General features: G+C 31.9%; 3 long non-coding RNA genes across 5 annotated transcripts in view; 2 read left to right on the top strand and 1 right to left on the bottom strand.

Moving 5' to 3' along the window:
• Positions 1–1,197, bottom strand: part of LOC131001157 (uncharacterized) — a 1,940-nt gene extending 743 nt beyond the window's left edge. The window contains exons 1-2 of the long non-coding RNA XR_009093871.1: positions 752–1,197; positions 164–214 (exon numbers count right to left, since the gene is read on the bottom strand). This is a non-coding gene — a long non-coding RNA (uncharacterized LOC131001157). The remainder of the gene's footprint in view (positions 1–163; positions 215–751) is intronic.
• A 2,099-nt stretch (positions 1,198–3,296) lies between these two features.
• Positions 3,297–7,789, top strand: LOC131001155 (uncharacterized). Of its 3 annotated transcripts, none has more exons than XR_009093868.1 (3): positions 3,297–3,854; positions 4,786–4,871; positions 7,397–7,789. It is a non-coding gene; the product is annotated as an uncharacterized LOC131001155 (long non-coding RNA). The 3 variants fall into 3 exon arrangements; XR_009093869.1 differs by having other exon boundaries at positions 3,365–3,854; positions 4,786–5,158; positions 7,483–7,789; XR_009093867.1 differs by lacking the exons at positions 3,297–3,854; positions 4,786–4,871 and adding an exon at positions 5,851–6,465.
• Positions 7,790–8,457: 668 nt separating this feature from the next.
• On the top strand, positions 8,458–10,396 carry LOC131001156 (uncharacterized). Its single transcript, XR_009093870.1, has 2 exons — positions 8,458–9,072; positions 10,004–10,396. It is a non-coding gene; the product is annotated as an uncharacterized LOC131001156 (long non-coding RNA).
• The last annotated feature ends 5,132 nt before the right edge of the window (positions 10,397–15,528 follow it).

The raw sequence follows: 15,528 nt of genomic DNA, 5'->3' as shown, positions 1-15,528 counted from the left end.
TATTTGTTGTATTCAGGCGTGGTTTTTCACTAAGAGACTGCATTGGTGCATTCACATATATGGAGATAAAAGTAGGAAGGTACTGTATTCAATGAATAGCCCTAAAAATCGAAAACCACCATAAAACTTTACAGATCCTAAACAATATTGGTGAAAACATTACTTTTTCACAGCAATAAACTTTCAAAACACTTGTTTGTATCTACGGTATCTCCTGTACAAGAATAAACTATCATTATAATTGAATAAGTTACATTATATTCTGAAAATAATACAAACCAAACAATCATTATTCATTTTAGAATGAACCAGTTAAAGCAATTTCATAAGATTTCATAATAAGATATACTCAATCACCAAATATCATATGAACCGAACAATTATGATTGATTTATGAACAAAAGTAAAAATTTGATGAATATTGATTTCAATATATTCAAAGCTAATAATTCTAAAAAACTGAATCTTTAGATCGAAAAATACTTTACACAATCTAATAATTTTTCGATTCGGACCCCCAAAGCCCTAATTTCCACAGAATAAATACTTTTCACAATCTCTTTCGAACATTCGGAAAAATTATTTCGATGTTTTTTTGGTGGAATATTCTTAGATTATGCTAGATTTTTTCTGGGAAACAGTAAAATCCTTAAAAATTACATATCTGTAAAAAATGTAACTATAAATGAAGATTTCGTGTTTTTAAATTCCGAATGAAAAATGATATAGCGAGATTACAACTAAGACTTACATTTACACAGTAAGATCGACGTTCTTCAGCCCTGTGTGAAAATTTCGTGGTTCTTCGGTCTTCTGCGATCACCGGATGGTCGTCCTTCAATCTTCTTCGAAAAAATCAAGAGTTGCTCTATTCGAATTTGGACAAGAATTTTTCGAAGAGAAACCCAAAAACCAGTTATTCTTCAATCTTCTTGGATAAAGTACAGAAATTTTGCGGCGATGGAATCTCTGAGCCCTAATCGATTCAGTTTCTTCCGAATAGGAAGTGGGGGAGTGATTTTCGATTTGCTTCGGATCTTTCCAGATTTACCTTATGGGTAAATCTCTCATTTACCCCTTTCTTATTTTTTAATGGTTTTTTAGTAATGTTATTCGATTAAAATATTGGTGATCTGAATTAATTGGAACCGCTAGATCCACTTAATCACACGGTCAAGATTTATTCTCTATTCTATACTATAGGCTAATTCTCCATGGATCCCTACCCATATATACACGTTCAAATTTTATTTAGTGGTTCTTATTTGAACACTTCCATATATATATACTAGCATTTGCATCCCGTGCGATGCACGGGAAATATTTTTATAATTATATAAAATTGATACGAACTCAATTATTATATTTATAAATATAATAAAAAAATTAACTTTAACTAAATATATTTGAACTTAATATTAAAAAAATAAATAAGAATTCACAAGAAAAAAAATTGATATGATGAAAAAGTTATTAAAAATTAATTTTTTTGAGAAATAAATCTATTCGAAAAATGATGAGAGATAATTTGTTAATTTTAATCTTTCAATAAATATAACTTTTACTTTTAAATTGAATATTTACATAAAATATATATCAAATTAAATCTTTTATCCTTATCTTTAATTTGATATGCATATTAAATATTTTATAATTAGATTAATTGACAACTAAAAATAATATTTGTTAATTAAATATATTATTTTAATCGAAGTAGTCTATAATAACAATATTATCAATTCAATGAGTATAATATTAAATTTAATAAATACTGAAAAATAATAATTACATTATAAAGAAATAAAATAAAATTAAGATAAGGTAACTCAATTTAAGATTTTTTTACTTACAAATCAATTGTTGTATATTACAACAGTCAGTATATTTTGTATGTAACTAAAAGTAAAATAGTTATTATACCTTATAATTATTTCAAATTTATATTAAAATTTAATATGTAGTGAAGAATTTGAAAATTTTGAAATAAATAAATGTAAGCCATATTTAAAGTTTCATTTTTAATCTATATAAATATCAAATATGTTTATATAAATAAATAAAGTATTAGTACAAAAATACTACCACAAATTAAATAAATTTAAATCATATAAGAAATTCTATCTTATATATAACTAATTTTATTCATGTAAAGAATTATATTAAAATTAATACAAATTATACTTTTAAAATTAATATAAATTCGTAGATTAATATTCATTCTAAATTTATTTCTTTTAAATGACGTGAGTCTTTTAGTTTGACGTGGGTCTTTAAATTGCATGAGAAATTCAGTTATGCACATGATATGCGGTTCTTTTTTCAAGAAAAATTAACATGATATGTAGATTAAAATGACTCACGTTATTTTGAACTAAAATTTAAAAGAAATGGTCAAACCCATGATCTTATAAATTTACATAAATTTTTAATTAGCCATTTATTTTTTCAATATTCACAAAATTGCCATTCAAATTAATTTGAAATCAATTTCTAATTGAAAACTGCTGTTTTAATATAGTATAGATATATATATATATATATATATATATATTCTTCTAAATATATTTTATTGGATATGAATATTTATTTATAAGTCTTATCAAATAGATACAGACATATAATAAATAGTTTTAATGTAATATACAATGAATTAATATATTCTTATATATAATATTTCATTTATAAGATTACATGTAATATATATATATATATATATATATATATATGGGAGGGCTATACAGAAAACTCCTCTTAGACTATAATATAAGAACAAATCTAGACCATTAATATCAAATCTTGGACGGATCATATTAACTTTTAGTGGGAGGTTACATTCGAAAATGATGCACATATAATTCATAGGTAATTTTCGCATAAGGGTATCTTTGGTAAGTGCAATTTAATCTCTCTCTCTACGTTGATTCTCCAATCTTGAAATTAATGCCAAATCTCTCTCTAATAATTCGTACAGTATACTCAAAATATTTGCCTAATAATTCGTACTTATATAATTCTTATAGTTGATAGTTCATACAGTACATTCGAAAATACTTGCCTAATAATTCATATACATATAATTCTTACAGTTGATAATTCATACATTACATTAAAAAATATTTGCCTAATAATTCATGCGCATATAATGTATATTGTCACAGCCCAAAACCGTTTAGTTCCTTTGCAATTTTTATTTGAAAATTATTGAAGTTTCGAGTTATTAATATATATATATATATATATATATATATATATATATATATCTATGAGTCGAATTTATGAATATGTCTAGTCGCGCCCCTAATTAGATGAATAAATTTATACTAGATTTTAATGTATTCTCATTATAAATGTATATTTCTCTTAAATTAATTATTCTACATGGACTTTATTATTTATTCACTTTTGTTGGGCTGAAAATTTAATAAAAGCCCATAGCAATTTTATCTTCACCCATTCATTTTCACTATTCTTAATTTGGGATAGCAACGTGTTTCCTTCCGTTTAGCCACAATTTGATTTACTACTCAGCCACTTATTTATTTAACTTTGAATAGCATGTACTCTTATTTATTAAGTAACCAAATTATTATATATCAAAGATTTCATATTATTTATCTTCACTGTTCTTTTTTAAAATTCCTTTTCAAAATGAAAATGTGCAAAAAATCCCATTTATCCAACCACAACCGCCATACTCCTCTTTATCCCCATTTATCACCGCCATACATTTTTATATATATCAGATTCATTCACCTATAGTATATTATTTCATCCTTTTCTACATCTACATCTCTAATTTGCAAAACGTAAACTTATCCAGCAAGAAAATCAAGTTCTTTCCTTCCACTGTAGAGGTAAAACTCTATCTTTCATGGTCTGATTTCAATACAGCTTCTATGTTTTTCTTCATGCACATAAACAAAACCAACAAGTTTTCCACATAAATTATCATACGAAAATCCAAATATCAGATTTGATATAGATTTATCCATATTAAAATAGTTAAACTGAAATTGGAAATATGGGAGTAGAGTGGTGATGAGGGAGAATTGGGTGAAGGGATGCTGGATAACCGGTGAAGCGAGGGAGGTGACTGGACGGCGCCGCCAAGCGCTGCCTGCGCCACGGCGGCCGGTGGATAGAGAGCAGGAGGCGGCGGCGGTGGCAGGGGAACTGTGAACGGCGCCAGATCTAGAGAAGGGAGGAAGACAGCGACGAAGAGTCGCCGGAGAAGGCGCGGCCGCGGCTGCGGCTGATGCGGCGAGGACAGGGGCAGGGGAGGAGAAAGAGAGATGAGGGAAGAGGGCGAGAAGTGAGGGGTGAGAGGGATATAGGAAGAAGAGGGAGAGGAGGCGGAGCCGTCGGTCTCCGCCGACGGCGCTGCCGTCCGGTGGCGCGGCGGCAGGAGGCCGAGAGGAAGAGGGCCGAGGGAGGAAGGGAGAGAGGGAGTGAGCAGCTGTGGCCTGTGGGTGTGTGCGTGAGTTGTGTGTGTGTGTGTTCGGTTGTAAGTCAAAATGAGGTTTTAAGTAGGGTGAAGTAGAATGGGCATTTTGGGCTCAAGGGTGGGCTAAAGCTTCAATTTATTTTTGGGCTTGAAGTGTGGGCTAATTTTATTAATTAATTGGGTATGATTTTAAATTTAGATTTGAACTATTAAAACAAGGTATTTAAGTATTTTATAAGACCAATGGCTTTTAAAAGTTTTATGAAATTTTCTTTAATTTTAATTATTTTCAAGTACGTTTAGGCCCTTATATGTTATTTTATTTGAATTTATCTGACTAGGTGCGGCGCGACTAGGACGTTACTTTTGATTGAATTTCTCAAATTTAGCTTTCAAGTTGAAATTCAAGTTCAAGTTCAAAATTCAGGTGTGGGATTTATTTCAGTACATGCCCGTGGTTAATTCTTGTCCATTTTAATATCATGTGTTTACCATATGTGAGTTGCATTAAATTATATCGCTAGGGGCCCGCTCAATGGGTCCAGGACTTCACCGTCCTTGGTATGCCACAATGCGATTTCATGTTAAAGTTATGGTTGCAACCAGTCGCCAGGGGCCGGCTCAATCGGTCCAGGACGGAAAGGTCCTTGGTATGCCACCGTGCGACTTTCAGTCACGAATGTATTGATCATATGTGATTCTCATTTTATTAACGTGGACAATGATTGCATGTTTCCCACACTGAGTGTACCCTGTATGCTCATCCCATACTTAACATTTTCAGGTTTTAAAGGTCGGATGCACGTGGAAGGTCGAATGGCGAGTCAAATGTTTTTGAATTTAGCATTACTTAAAACTTTATTTTGAGTAAAGTATGTTTAAATAAAAATTTATTTCATTATTTTCTCGTTAAATATTTATTTATATTCATAGTTTTTCCGCGTGCGTTTTCATTTAAAATTAAAATGGATTTGGGTGTCACAAGGTGGTATCAGAGCAGGTCTACTTTCCTGTAGACTCTGCAAAATATTTTACATAAAATTTTTAAAAGTCGTGTGTGAGAAAGTCATTCGACCACTGCGCGCTCCGACTCCAAGGTAAAAGTATTTGAAAAGTTTTCAAGGGGATGAGTATAAATTGTTTACGTTGAAAGTATATTGAATTTTGCTGCAATAGTTGAAGTTATTATCAGAAAGTTCAAGTTCACTATGAAAATTATTATGAGAAAGTTCAGTATTCAAATTATTATGTTGAAGATTATTGCAGCTATGAATTGTTAAATTTCGAGGACGAAATTTTTTTAAGTGGGTAAGTTTGTCACAGCCCAAAACCGTTTAGTTCCTTTGCAATTTTTATTTGAAAATTATTGAAGTTTCGAGTTATTAATATATATATATATATATATATATATATATATATATATATATCTATGAGTCGAATTTATGAATATGTCTAGTCGCGCCCCTAATTAGATGAATAAATTTATACTAGATTTTAATGTATTCTCATTATAAATGTATATTTCTCTTAAATTAATTATTCTACATGGACTTTATTATTTATTCACTTTTGTTGGGCTGAAAATTTAATAAAAGCCCATAGCAATTTTATCTTCACCCATTCATTTTCACTATTCTTAATTTGGGATAGCAACGTGTTTCCTTCCGTTTAGCCACAATTTGATTTACTACTCAGCCACTTATTTATTTAACTTTGAATAGCATGTACTCTTATTTATTAAGTAACCAAATTATTATATATCAAAGATTTCATATTATTTATCTTCACTGTTCTTTTTTAAAATTCCTTTTCAAAATGAAAATGTGCAAAAAATCCCATTTATCCAACCACAACCGCCATACTCCTCTTTATCCCCATTTATCACCGCCATACATTTTTATATATATCAGATTCATTCACCTATAGTATATTATTTCATCCTTTTCTACATCTACATCTCTAATTTGCAAAACGTAAACTTATCCAGCAAGAAAATCAAGTTCTTTCCTTCCACTGTAGAGGTAAAACTCTATCTTTCATGGTCTGATTTCAATACAGCTTCTATGTTTTTCTTCATGCACATAAACAAAACCAACAAGTTTTCCACATAAATTATCATACGAAAATCCAAATATCAGATTTGATATAGATTTATCCATATTAAAATAGTTAAACTGAAATTGGAAATATGGGAGTAGAGTGGTGATGAGGGAGAATTGGGTGAAGGGATGCTGGATAACCGGTGAAGCGAGGGAGGTGACTGGACGGCGCCGCCAAGCGCTGCCTGCGCCACGGCGGCCGGTGGATAGAGAGCAGGAGGCGGCGGCGGTGGCAGGGGAACTGTGAACGGCGCCAGATCTAGAGAAGGGAGGAAGACAGCGACGAAGAGTCGCCGGAGAAGGCGCGGCCGCGGCTGCGGCTGATGCGGCGAGGACAGGGGCAGGGGAGGAGAAAGAGAGATGAGGGAAGAGGGCGAGAAGTGAGGGGTGAGAGGGATATAGGAAGAAGAGGGAGAGGAGGCGGAGCCGTCGGTCTCCGCCGACGGCGCTGCCGTCCGGTGGCGCGGCGGCAGGAGGCCGAGAGGAAGAGGGCCGAGGGAGGAAGGGAGAGAGGGAGTGAGCAGCTGTGGCCTGTGGGTGTGTGCGTGAGTTGTGTGTGTGTGTGTTCGGTTGTAAGTCAAAATGAGGTTTTAAGTAGGGTGAAGTAGAATGGGCATTTTGGGCTCAAGGGTGGGCTAAAGCTTCAATTTATTTTTGGGCTTGAAGTGTGGGCTAATTTTATTAATTAATTGGGTATGATTTTAAATTTAGATTTGAACTATTAAAACAAGGTATTTAAGTATTTTATAAGACCAATGGCTTTTAAAAGTTTTATGAAATTTTCTTTAATTTTAATTATTTTCAAGTACGTTTAGGCCCTTATATGTTATTTTATTTGAATTTATCTGACTAGGTGCGGCGCGACTAGGACGTTACTTTTGATTGAATTTCTCAAATTTAGCTTTCAAGTTGAAATTCAAGTTCAAGTTCAAAATTCAGGTGTGGGATTTATTTCAGTACATGCCCGTGGTTAATTCTTGTCCATTTTAATATCATGTGTTTACCATATGTGAGTTGCATTAAATTATATCGCTAGGGGCCCGCTCAATGGGTCCAGGACTTCACCGTCCTTGGTATGCCACAATGCGATTTCATGTTAAAGTTATGGTTGCAACCAGTCGCCAGGGGCCGGCTCAATCGGTCCAGGACGGAAAGGTCCTTGGTATGCCACCGTGCGACTTTCAGTCACGAATGTATTGATCATATGTGATTCTCATTTTATTAACGTGGACAATGATTGCATGTTTCCCACACTGAGTGTACCCTGTATGCTCATCCCATACTTAACATTTTCAGGTTTTAAAGGTCGGATGCACGTGGAAGGTCGAATGGCGAGTCAAATGTTTTTGAATTTAGCATTACTTAAAACTTTATTTTGAGTAAAGTATGTTTAAATAAAAATTTATTTCATTATTTTCTCGTTAAATATTTATTTATATTCATAGTTTTTCCGCGTGCGTTTTCATTTAAAATTAAAATGGATTTGGGTGTCACAAGGTGGTATCAGAGCAGGTCTACTTTCCTGTAGACTCTGCAAAATATTTTACATAAAATTTTTAAAAGTCGTGTGTGAGAAAGTCATTCGACCACTGCGCGCTCCGACTCCAAGGTAAAAGTATTTGAAAAGTTTTCAAGGGGATGAGTATAAATTGTTTACGTTGAAAGTATATTGAATTTTGCTGCAATAGTTGAAGTTATTATCAGAAAGTTCAAGTTCACTATGAAAATTATTATGAGAAAGTTCAGTATTCAAATTATTATGTTGAAGATTATTGCAGCTATGAATTGTTAAATTTCGAGGACGAAATTTTTTTAAGTGGGTAAGTTTGTCACAGCCCAAAACCGTTTAGTTCCTTTGCAATTTTTATTTGAAAATTATTGAAGTTTCGAGTTATTAATATATATATATATATATATATATATATATATATATATCTATGAGTCGAATTTATGAATATGTCTAGTCGCGCCCCTAATTAGATGAATAAATTTATACTAGATTTTAATGTATTCTCATTATAAATGTATATTTCTCTTAAATTAATTATTCTACATGGACTTTATTATTTATTCACTTTTGTTGGGCTGAAAATTTAATAAAAGCCCATAGCAATTTTATCTTCACCCATTCATTTTCACTATTCTTAATTTGGGATAGCAACGTGTTTCCTTCCGTTTAGCCACAATTTGATTTACTACTCAGCCACTTATTTATTTAACTTTGAATAGCATGTACTCTTATTTATTAAGTAACCAAATTATTATATATCAAAGATTTCATATTATTTATCTTCACTGTTCTTTTTTAAAATTCCTTTTCAAAATGAAAATGTGCAAAAAATCCCATTTATCCAACCACAACCGCCATACTCCTCTTTATCCCCATTTATCACCGCCATACATTTTTATATATATCAGATTCATTCACCTATAGTATATTATTTCATCCTTTTCTACATCTACATCTCTAATTTGCAAAACGTAAACTTATCCAGCAAGAAAATCAAGTTCTTTCCTTCCACTGTAGAGGTAAAACTCTATCTTTCATGGTCTGATTTCAATACAGCTTCTATGTTTTTCTTCATGCACATAAACAAAACCAACAAGTTTTCCACATAAATTATCATACGAAAATCCAAATATCAGATTTGATATAGATTTATCCATATTAAAATAGTTAAACTGAAATTGGAAATATGGGAGTAGAGTGGTGATGAGGGAGAATTGGGTGAAGGGATGCTGGATAACCGGTGAAGCGAGGGAGGTGACTGGACGGCGCCGCCAAGCGCTGCCTGCGCCACGGCGGCCGGTGGATAGAGAGCAGGAGGCGGCGGCGGTGGCAGGGGAACTGTGAACGGCGCCAGATCTAGAGAAGGGAGGAAGACAGCGACGAAGAGTCGCCGGAGAAGGCGCGGCCGCGGCTGCGGCTGATGCGGCGAGGACAGGGGCAGGGGAGGAGAAAGAGAGATGAGGGAAGAGGGCGAGAAGTGAGGGGTGAGAGGGATATAGGAAGAAGAGGGAGAGGAGGCGGAGCCGTCGGTCTCCGCCGACGGCGCTGCCGTCCGGTGGCGCGGCGGCAGGAGGCCGAGAGGAAGAGGGCCGAGGGAGGAAGGGAGAGAGGGAGTGAGCAGCTGTGGCCTGTGGGTGTGTGCGTGAGTTGTGTGTGTGTGTGTTCGGTTGTAAGTCAAAATGAGGTTTTAAGTAGGGTGAAGTAGAATGGGCATTTTGGGCTCAAGGGTGGGCTAAAGCTTCAATTTATTTTTGGGCTTGAAGTGTGGGCTAATTTTATTAATTAATTGGGTATGATTTTAAATTTAGATTTGAACTATTAAAACAAGGTATTTAAGTATTTTATAAGACCAATGGCTTTTAAAAGTTTTATGAAATTTTCTTTAATTTTAATTATTTTCAAGTACGTTTAGGCCCTTATATGTTATTTTATTTGAATTTATCTGACTAGGTGCGGCGCGACTAGGACGTTACTTTTGATTGAATTTCTCAAATTTAGCTTTCAAGTTGAAATTCAAGTTCAAGTTCAAAATTCAGGTGTGGGATTTATTTCAGTACATGCCCGTGGTTAATTCTTGTCCATTTTAATATCATGTGTTTACCATATGTGAGTTGCATTAAATTATATCGCTAGGGGCCCGCTCAATGGGTCCAGGACTTCACCGTCCTTGGTATGCCACAATGCGATTTCATGTTAAAGTTATGGTTGCAACCAGTCGCCAGGGGCCGGCTCAATCGGTCCAGGACGGAAAGGTCCTTGGTATGCCACCGTGCGACTTTCAGTCACGAATGTATTGATCATATGTGATTCTCATTTTATTAACGTGGACAATGATTGCATGTTTCCCACACTGAGTGTACCCTGTATGCTCATCCCATACTTAACATTTTCAGGTTTTAAAGGTCGGATGCACGTGGAAGGTCGAATGGCGAGTCAAATGTTTTTGAATTTAGCATTACTTAAAACTTTATTTTGAGTAAAGTATGTTTAAATAAAAATTTATTTCATTATTTTCTCGTTAAATATTTATTTATATTCATAGTTTTTCCGCGTGCGTTTTCATTTAAAATTAAAATGGATTTGGGTGTCACATATATAGTTGATAATTCATATGATAAAAAATGATTGCCTAATAATTATACGAAATCAAACAAACAATGCACCTATACAATGATAATTCGGTAAACTAATCATGCGAATAGTATAATTCAGGATTAAACAAATTTAATTCATGAGAGTGCATGCTAATTCATAAATAAAACGGACATATATAATTCATGACAGTTCAACAATAAAAATAAATATGTGATTTAATTCGTAGTAGTTCATATTAGTTCATAAATAAAAATATAGAGTAGTTAGAATTAAAATTGTACTCGTGATGAATTATACGTTTCATTCAGATGTTAAAAATAATTCGTACGATTTCTGGGTTGTCCATAGTCTTCGACGTGAAGTTTTCAATTTCCTAATTATCGTGTTTGATTTTGATTTTGGTATAGAGATAAAAAGGTACATGTTTCCAAGAAAATCCCCACAATTCAGGAAAACACTACAAAAAAACGCGCAAATAGCGACGAAAACTACTGACGGCGGCGCCGCCGCCGGCAATTACCGACGGCACGGCGGCGGCAAAAACGGCGACCCGCCTTTTGACTATTACCGGCGAATTACCGACGGCAAAAAGGCCGCCGCTAATTAGCGGCGGTTACGCCGTCGCTAATTTAAATATATATTAATATACATATATATTATTTATTACCGACGGCATTTGCCGTCGGTATTTACCGACGGCAAATGCTAATTACCGACGGCATTTGCCGTCGGTAATTAATTTTATTTTTTTTTACTTTTTTTTTATTTTTTTTTAAATTTTTTAATTTATTTTTTAATTTATTTTTTTATTTTTTTTTGCATTTATCATCTAATAAATTGATCAAAGATAAAAATACAAAAACATTGAAATCAAATATATATTGAAATACAAGTGAAAATTTAAACATTGATTATTACTAATCTAATATTATTACTAAGAATTCAAGATTCTTAGTAAGAATCTTATAATTATAACTTAAGAATGTTAATTTGATTAGTGATTCACTCATAAATCATCACTAATCCAAGATTATTACTAAGAATTCAAGATTCTTAGTAAGAATCTTATAATTATAACTTAAGAATGTTAATTTGATTAGTGATTCACTCATCAATCATCACTAATCCAAGATTATTACTAAGAATTCAAGATTCTTAGTAAGAATCTTATAATTATAACTTAAGAATGTTAATTTGATTAGTGATTCACTCATCAATCATCACTAATCCAAGATTATTACTAAGAATTCAAGATTCTTAGTAAGAATCTTATAATTATAACTTAAGAATGTTAATTTGATTAGTGATTCACTCATCAATCATCACTAATCCAAGATTATTACTAAGAATTCAAGATTCTTAATTAGTAAGAATCTTATAATTATAACTTAAGAATGTTAATTTGATTAGTGATTTACTCATCAATCATCACTAATCCAAGATTATTACTAAGAATTCAAGATTCTTCGTAAGAATCTTATAATTATAACTTAAGAATGTTAATTTGATTAGTGATTCACTCATCAATCATCACTAATCCAAGATTATTACTAAGAATTCAAGATTCTTAGTAAGAATCTTATAATTATAACTTAAGAATGTTAATTTGATTAGTGATTCACTCATCAATCATCACTAATCCAAGATTATTACTAAGAATTCAAGATTCTTAGTAAGAATCTTATAATTATAACTTAAGAATGTTAATTTGATTAGTGATTCACTCATCAATCATCACTAATCCAAGATTATTACTAAGAATTCAAGATTCTTAGTAAGAATCTTATAATTATAACTTAAGAATGTTAATTTGATTAGTGATTCACTCATCAATCATCACTAATCCAAGATTATTACTAAGAATTCAAGATTCTTAATTAGTAAGAATCTTATAATTATAACTTAAGAATGTTAATTTGATTAGTGATTTACTCATCAATCATCACTAATCCAAGATTATTACTAAGAATTCAAGATTTTTAGTAAGAATCTTATAATTATAACTTAAGAATGTTAATTTGATTAGTGATTCACTCATCAATCATCACTAATCCAAGATTATTACTAAGAATTCAAGATTCTTAGTAAGAATCTTATAATTATAACTTAAGAATGTTAATTTGATTAGTGATTTACTCATCAATCATCACTAATCCAAGATTATTACTAAGAATTCAAGATTCTTCGTAAGAATCTTATAATTATAACTTAAGAATGTTAATTTGATTAGTGATTCACTCATCAATCATCACTAATCCAAGATTATTACTAAGAATTCAAGATTCTTCGTAAGAATCTTATAATTATAACTTAAGAATGTTAATTTGATTAGTGATTCACTCATCAATCATCACTAATCCAAGATTATTACTAAGAATTCAAGATTCTTAGTAAGAATCTTATAATTATAACTTAAGAATGTTAATTTGATTAGTGATTCACTCACAAATCATCACTAATCCAAGATTATTACTAAGAATTCAAGATTCTTAGTAAGAATCTTATAATTATAACTTAAGAATGTTAATTTGATTAGTGATTCACTCATCAATCATCACTAATCCAAGATTATTACTAAGAATTCAAGATTCTTAGTAAGAATCTTATAATTATAACTTAAGAATGTTAATTTGATTAGTGATTCACTCATCAATCATCACTAATCCAAGATTATTACTAAGAATTCAAGATTCTTAATTAGTAAGAATCTTATAATTATAACTTAAGAATGTTAATTTGATTAGTGATTCACTCATCAATCATCACTAATCCAAGATTATTACTAAGAATTCAAGATTCTTCGTAAGAATCTTATAATTATAACTTAAGAATGTTAATTTGATTAGTGATTCACTCATCAATCATCACTAATCCAAGATTATTACTAAGAATTCAAGATTCTTAGTAAGAATCTTATAATTATAACTTAAGAATGTTAATTTGATTAGTGATTCACTCATCAATCATCACTAATCCAAGATTATTACTAAGAATTCAAGATTCTTAGTAAGAATCTTATAATTATAACTTAAGAATGTTAATTTGATTAGTGATTCACTCATCAATCATCACTAATCCAAGATTATTACTAAGAATTCAAGATTCTTAGTAAGAATCTTATAATTATAACTTAAGAATGTTAATTTGATTAGTGATTCACTCATCAATCATCACTAATCCAAGATTATTACTAAGAATTCAAGATTCTTAATTAGTAAGAATCTTATAATTATAACTTAAGAATGTTAATTTGATTAGTGATTTACTCATCAATCATCACTAATCCAAGATTATTACTAAGAATTCAAGATTTTTAGTAAGAATCTTATAATTATAACTTAAGAATGTTAATTTGATTAGTGATTCACTCATCAATCATCACTAATCCAAGATTATTACTAAGAATTCAAGATTCTTAGTAAGAATCTTATAATTATAACTTAAGAATGTTAATTTGATTAGTGATTCACTCATCAATCATCACTAATCTAATATTATTACTAAGAATTCAAGATTCTTAGTAAGTAACTTATAATTATAACTTAAGAATGTTAATTTGATTAGTGATTCACTCATCAATCAACACTAAGGTTATGAATGATGTATAAACTAGATTGATAAAAAAAAAAATCAAAAATTAATAATAAATTAATTAATAAATATTTTTCCGACATAAAAATAAGAACGGAAACGAGCCCAATCCGTAATTAACAACATTTTTTGTATATCATCTCGACATATTCTAAGGTTATGAATATATATGATATTGTATATTGAAGTAGAATTTAAATGAATTAATAGATACTATATATATATCAATAATACGAGTGTTCTGTACTGGTGACCATTCGAAAAGAACTTCAAGGTTAAGCGTGCTTGACTTAGAGCACAACTAAGATGGGTGACCGACTGGGAAGTTCGTCTAAATTATGCAATACTGTATAAATACCGAAATAAATTGTGGATATACAATAAAATAAATAAATAAAATAAATAAATAAATAAATAAATAAATAAAATAAAAAAAATAAATTAAAAAATATTACCGAGGGCAAATGCCGTCGGTAATGCCGTCGGTAATTACCGACGGCATTTTGCCCTCGGTAATATCGTGAACAACTCCGGCGTGTGCGCCACCACCGTCCGGTGGAAATTACCGACGGTGATCTCGCCGCCGCTAATTACCGACGGCAAACGCCGTCGGTAATTTTTCGGCAAGTCTCCGCCGTTCAACGGCGGTATTTAACGGCGGAAATGCCGGCGGCTTCGCCGCCGTTAATTGCCGGCGGCGGCCGATCGCCGTCGGTAATGGCTTTGCCGACGAACCGTTTAGCGACGGCGAGTTGCCGCCGGTAACACTATTTACCGGCGGCCGTCTTTTGTTACCGACGGTATTTCGCCGTCGGTAATCAACGATTTTTTTGTAGTGACATATCTAATAAAAATTTAAAATTACTTGTTTACCCACTAAACAAAAGTAACAAAAAATTGACTGCATATACGATTAACATGATGATATGATCCAGCCGTTAGTTGAGTTAGTTTTTATTTTAGCCTCATATATATATATATATATATATATATATATATATATAGGGGGCCGCTCCAATGAGACCCTCTAATTTTAGTGAGATCTAGGGCACGATCTGGTGCGTTTATTTTATCAATCCTATGACTGATATTGTATCTGGAGGGTGATTTTTTTTCGCAGGGTTCGAATCCTGGAGGGAGCAGAATATTTTAAATTTTGTTATTCATCAGTATATACTGCATTGTTCATCATTATATACGGCCCTGCTCATCAGTATATATATCTTATTCATTACGAATTTTTAAAATTTTATTTTTCATCAGTATATACATCTTGTTCATTAGATATA

Source organism: Salvia miltiorrhiza, chromosome 8 (genome assembly GCF_028751815.1).
Source record: "Salvia miltiorrhiza cultivar Shanhuang (shh) chromosome 8, IMPLAD_Smil_shh, whole genome shotgun sequence".
NCBI lineage: Eukaryota > Viridiplantae > Streptophyta > Magnoliopsida > Lamiales > Lamiaceae > Salvia > Salvia miltiorrhiza.
The sequence above is the reverse complement of the archived record's forward strand: the minus strand, read 5'-3'. Positions and strand labels throughout refer to the sequence as shown.